This window comes from Arachis hypogaea, chromosome 15 (assembly GCF_003086295.3).
Source record: "Arachis hypogaea cultivar Tifrunner chromosome 15, arahy.Tifrunner.gnm2.J5K5, whole genome shotgun sequence".
Taxonomy (NCBI): Eukaryota; Viridiplantae; Streptophyta; class Magnoliopsida; order Fabales; family Fabaceae; genus Arachis; species Arachis hypogaea.
In genome coordinates this window covers 31,152,883-31,158,841 of record NC_092050.1, presented here as the reverse complement: position 1 = coordinate 31,158,841, position 5,959 = coordinate 31,152,883, and the positions used below count along the sequence as shown (strand labels likewise).

The following is a 5,959-nucleotide window of genomic DNA, read 5'->3' as shown; positions in this document are numbered from 1 at the left end:
TTTAAATTAATTCACTTGTCAATAGTAATATTCTAAAAGCACTCCACTAAAATTACTCTTAGCTATTGTTTAAAAAAAATGTAAACAACTAATTTTATATCCAAATTAAATTAACATTAAAAGAAATTAAATCATGCATCAAACTTCCGAGACAATCAACTATAGTAGTGACTGTACTGTATGTCTACTATATAATTTTTCTGTTATATTTTATAAAATACAGCCTCATCCTTATTTGATCTGAGATATCGAATATCTTTAGAGAAGAATGATATTGAAGTTCAAAGTCAGTTAGTAATGTTATATATTATACTTAATTAGATATAGAAATTAATTTTTTTATTGGTTTTATCTTTTTTTTTTGGGTCTCATCATCATTTAATTCCTACGCTGATGATATGTAACATGATACGACTACTGTGATAAAAGAATTGAAATGTAAATATGGAATGCAATGTAGATAAATGCTAAATGCAGAAATTAGTTAGGCCAATTAGTTATGAAGTTATATTATAAGGTTTTTATTTATTTGTAACAGTTTTTTTTTTATTTGTAGAGGTTTATAACTCCCACCAAATAGTTTGTGGAGGTTTCTAAAATTCCCAAAATTTGAGGTGTCACGAAGTCTTTTATGGGAGTTTTTAAAAATTTCCACAATCTATTCAGTAGAAATTTTGTGTGTGTTTAGTGAGATTTTATATTGAATTGTTGTGGCAGTTCTTGGTCAATGTTTGTAGCGATTCAAAACCCCACAAAAAGATTTTTTCATTGCTATTTTGTAGAGGTTTCAAACCTTTACAAACCTGTGAATATATTTTTTAAAAATTAATTTACATTATTATTACACTACTGATCATTTATTATTAAAAAGAAATATTTAAACAAGATATTAAAAATGTAAAAGAAAATTAAAATAAAAGAAATACTTTAAAACAAAATATAATACACTACCATCATTTTTCAATCACATTAATTACAACTACAAAATATTAAAAATAACATGATAAAATACAGACTTATGTCCAAGTACACTACCATCATTTTTTAGGAAGGATTTTACATTCTTTTCAAGTTTCAACTTATGGTCTCTAATTGTGCTTCCAAAATTTATTAGGGAAGATGCCTCTATAAATCATGAATTCAAGATACATCTGTGATGCGCCTTACCTTGAACTGTCTCTTGGTGCCATAAGTATTACAACGACTTCTGGAAGCATAATATGAAGAGAGAACATACATTTACATAAGCAATGAAAGAAAATATAAAGGAATCACCTAATAAATAATAACTTAGTTTCGTAGAGTAACAAAAGAGTGCAGAAATTTATGCCAAATTATATGGTAGGTCCATAAAAAATTTCAGGAGCATAGAAGCTTGTATTTATATGAAGTATACTCTAAATTTTATGTTCAGTAGATAAAGGTCTATAGCTGAATCTATCATGACAGTTATGAGTACAAGAATTTAACATAAAAGTAGAAAACACCATCATTAAAAACAAATTCACCTCCAAAGACAAAGCAAAACAAATCCATAAAAATAATCATTATTTGAATGCTCTCTGAAAAGCCTCACACGTTGCTATAGTTCAGTACCTTAATAGATTCAGAAGTATCTCCTTCTTAAATACATACACACCCATAGAAATAATGTATGGTTTCTTTACAACCTTTTCTTTTAAAAGCCCAAAAACAGTTGTATCTACTTCCTATATTATGAAGCAGTATTAGCTGTAAACCTTATTCTTGAAACTCCTAACATGTAAGAAGAAGCACACACGAGTTATTACCATTGCTTTTAGGTCTTTTTCTTTGGGTTTTTCACTGAATGAGAGAATCCTTCCTTTATCATCTATCTTCATTAGACCAAAATCAGTGGTACCGGAAATTTTTTGCTTCTTTTGCTTTGCATATTCAACAGAAATAAAATATATTACTCTAGCATAAAAATAACAAACTTCATTGATTCCTCCTATTGTTCATAACATTAAAACATGTTTTGATGATTTGTCAGTTTGAAATTAAGATATTCTATGATAAATACCAAAAAAAAAGAATAAATGTAGCTGGATCCACTTCCTACAAAAGAAAAATGATTGCGTGTGAATGGCTAATGCTAGCAATTTTCTGGTATTACACTAGATTTATTATCATTACATCAAAATTCTAAGCAACTTCTTGATAACTTTACACCAGATTTAGAACTTGAGATCTTTACACTAGTTTTGTATATTAATTAATTGATTAATCAGAAATAAATAACAAGTAAATTCAATCAATAAAGCATGCTTAAATTACAACTGAACTAGGCAGGCAACAATACAAATCCATAATAAAATTTGCTCAAACAGTGAAAAAAAGATAAAAGGGGAAGACTATTGAGGAGATGGAAGAGGATGTTGCTAGTTACTGGGATCCTTTAACACCTAATTCATACCTAAAAACTGAATAATTACAATTTCCTTGTAAGCTAATCTGTTATAGCAAGCAAACTCTTCCAACCTGAATCAACAAAAGAAATTACCAAATCGTGAGAAGAGTTAGACCAACAGCTCGCATAGCAGTTAAAAAATAATTCAAATAAAGCAAGCAGGAAATTTCAATTATCTTCAATTTAAACGTGTTGTAATGATTCTTTAATTTCTGGGAAGAGACTCCCTATATTGAATTAGCACTTATGAAACTTGGATCAATTATCTTCAATTTAAACATGTTGTATTGACCCTACTATCATTTCTGTTGTGCAGGTGTGGTTTAATCCCTTCAACCTTCTGATCCGCAAGGTACTTGAGCCTGTTCTCAAGATATTGCTGCACCCAAAAAGATATGGAATATTTCAGAAAATCAAATCACTATTTAAAAGCATTGCAATGCTGCAATGAAACTTACAGTGGGGTCCATATCTTCATCATCAACAGATGCATGCTTGTTAGCTTGAGTATAAGTCCCCTTTTTTTTGTTACATTCTTTGGAGCATGAAACCTCAACAATACATTTACCTGACAAATTATACATGCAATAAATTTCAAGTGTAAAACACCAACTTCAACGCTCAAAGTTAAACCAGATCCCATTTTACAAGAACTAAATGAATATAAGGTTCACTTGATGAAATATTGAAACATAAACATAAACAAACAAAATCACTAGTAACTAAAATGTGTGTATTTATGTATATAAATGAAGATGCATGTCTTTTGTTGCTGTCTCTTGAGTCTTGCATTCTCTTCCAGCAAGTGATCCACTTTAAGCTGCAACTCGCTCGTATATGCCTGAAATAATACACAGCAAAACCAAAAAAAATGAAGACTTGAAGCAAAAAATAAAAGAAAAGAACAAAAGAAAATGTTGTACCTCATGAAAGCTTTGTGAAGTTACTCATCTGCAACATTTCTTATCCAAATCCCTTCATAACAAAAACAAAAATGCATACACTATCAATGCAATCAAAGGAAGACTTGTAGACAAGAGTATATACTGACCTGCCTAAGGAGTACATGTCTTACAGCAGAATCAATGTAGTCCTTGACTGGTTGCTCTGAGGAAATCATGTACCCATTCTTGAACTTCATGGATTTAGCGCGCTGAGCCCTCAACTTTCCACTAACGATGACCTACACAGAATCAAAATGTTATCGCAACCTAAGCATAGTAACAAGGAAACCTGAAATCAGATGCTGTCAAGAACAAACCTCGCATCCCTTGGCGCCATTTTCCATAACAAACCTCAAAACACCATAGCAGGCCCTACAAAAGTAGTTTTAGAAATAAATTTTATATTGTTTAGTGGTACAGATAAACAGCAAGGGAAGTATCCTATTCATTAGAAGAATGCGCATACAGCAACCTGACTAACACCAGCCCCTAACATCTAAAAAAAATGAAGATCCAATTAAATACAAAACATAATTCATTCAAAAAATAAAATAAAATTTACAATGTAACAAACCAAGCAGAGTAATATAATGACATAGCAAAAGAAGCAGTAGCTAAAGAGTTAATATTAAAAGATTTATCCCCCCAGCATTATAACATGAATATAATAGAATTTCATGAATATAAATGATATGGAGGATATAATGATTTAGTCATCTTCCGACACAAACTTGGTAGAGCAGGCACTAGATTTGCTTTAAAGATGACAAAGCATACTATTCTACAATCATCAAATCAAACCAGAGAAATCCAAGAAAGCAGCCACAAATTTGCAAGTCATGCTAAATGGAGCATAAATCATTTTAACTTTTCAATATCAAGCAAATCTAGCAAAGTTTAAGTTGGAATTCATACTCCCCTTTTTCTTGTTACATTCTTTGGAGCATGAAACCTCAAAATTTGATTTCTCAATAAGACTGAAAGCTCAATTGTCAAAAGTTCATACAAATAAAGATCCATAAGATTAGTTTAATTATACAAATAAAGTTCATACAAATAAAGACCCAACCCTCTTTCATTTTTATTGTTTAGTTCATGGAAACCTTTGCAAAGTAGGAACAAATCCTCACCTCAATGACTCAGAACAACATGAGAATTAGTTTCATAAGATTTGATAGCTTCGATCGCACTATCGCAGCTTCAATCGAAGCTTCCAGAGACTCCCGCTCGCTCGCCTTCCAGATCTGCTCTGCCAGAGCCACCGCGTTCGCGCCGAAACTGCGCTCTGAGTGCTTCAAGCCACCGGAGCAAAAGTAAAACTAGCGGAAGAACCCGTCGTGGAAGATGACGCAGAAGCAGAGGAGAGGCTCTACGATCACCTTGTCCTTTATTCATAACTCCAACGGTGACGTGTCGACGAAAGAGACAATAACGGCAACAATGGCAGAGATGAATGGTGGTGGCAATGGCGGTGGCGGTGGATTCTAGGGTTTCGATCTCACTCTCCTTCGTTTTCTCTCTCTCGAAGTTCTGTTTTGATTTTTTTTTTTGTATGGGCTGAGTGAATACTTTTTTGGGTTGGATTATTTTATAATTAATTGAATTAGGAGTATTATAATAGTGGGAGTTTTTGTTAATTATTTAGGGAGTTTTATAATTTGTCACAAATAAAATATATTATGGAGGTTTTTAGTAACTCCCATTAAAAAACTACCACAAATAAATACAAATTTTGTAGTGTTAGTAAGTCAGTTGTTGACAATTATTTAACAAATTCAATGTACATGTATATATAACTCAATAATTAGTTAACACGGTACGATAAATTATTCTCTCATTTTACTGATTCGTCCATTCTCTTGTCCAACTTTTTTCTGACTCCTCTCTCTATCGTTCATTATCTCTTCTTCTCTCTGCAGTAAATGGCCTTTTCATAGTCATTGCAGCTGATTCTTTATTTCTCTTTTTGCTAACCTGCATCAAAGGTCTAATACCATTTCATATGGTATCAATGTATTAAGATTCAACAATGGTTGAACCAAACAACCCAACTATGTATGATTCACTAAATTTCACTATTGATTTCGAGTGTTTTGCCTCGCTCATGAACCAATTCTCTCAACTACAAGCTCATCTCAATCGATCAAATTCATCTTCAATCTCTGATCCTACCAACCCGTATTTTCTCCATCCAAGTGAAAATCTTGAAACTTCTCTTTTCACATTCTTCTTAAATGCTTAGAATTATCACCAATGGTCCCATGCAATATAAAGAGCTCTACGATCTAAGAACAAGGTGAGGTTTCTTGATGGTTCCATCACAAAGCCACTTGAAACTGATCCTTTATATGAAGCTTGGGACATATATAATAATTTTCTAATTTTTTTTATCAATCTCTCACTCAGTCCAGAGATTGCTCATAGTGTTATGTGGATAAGGTTAGCCTCAAAATTGTGATCAGATCTCAAGCATCGCTACTCACATAGCATAGAGATGTGTTCAAAGTTACAGAACTAAAGGAAGAATTCTATGCGCTTAGACAAGGTGATGCATCTATCACTTCCTATTTGCCAAAGCTGAAAG

General features: G+C 32.1%; 1 long non-coding RNA gene across 1 annotated transcript; it reads right to left on the bottom strand.

The window, feature by feature from the left end:
• Window positions 1-3,089: 3,089 nt before the first annotated feature.
• On the bottom strand, window positions 3,090-3,939 carry LOC112746978 (uncharacterized). The gene is made up of 4 exons (XR_011872974.1): window positions 3,693-3,939; window positions 3,487-3,614; window positions 3,355-3,406; window positions 3,090-3,272 (listed from the first exon to the last, which is right to left on the bottom strand). It is a non-coding gene; the product is annotated as an uncharacterized lncRNA (long non-coding RNA).
• Between the last annotated feature and the right edge of the window lie 2,020 nt (window positions 3,940-5,959).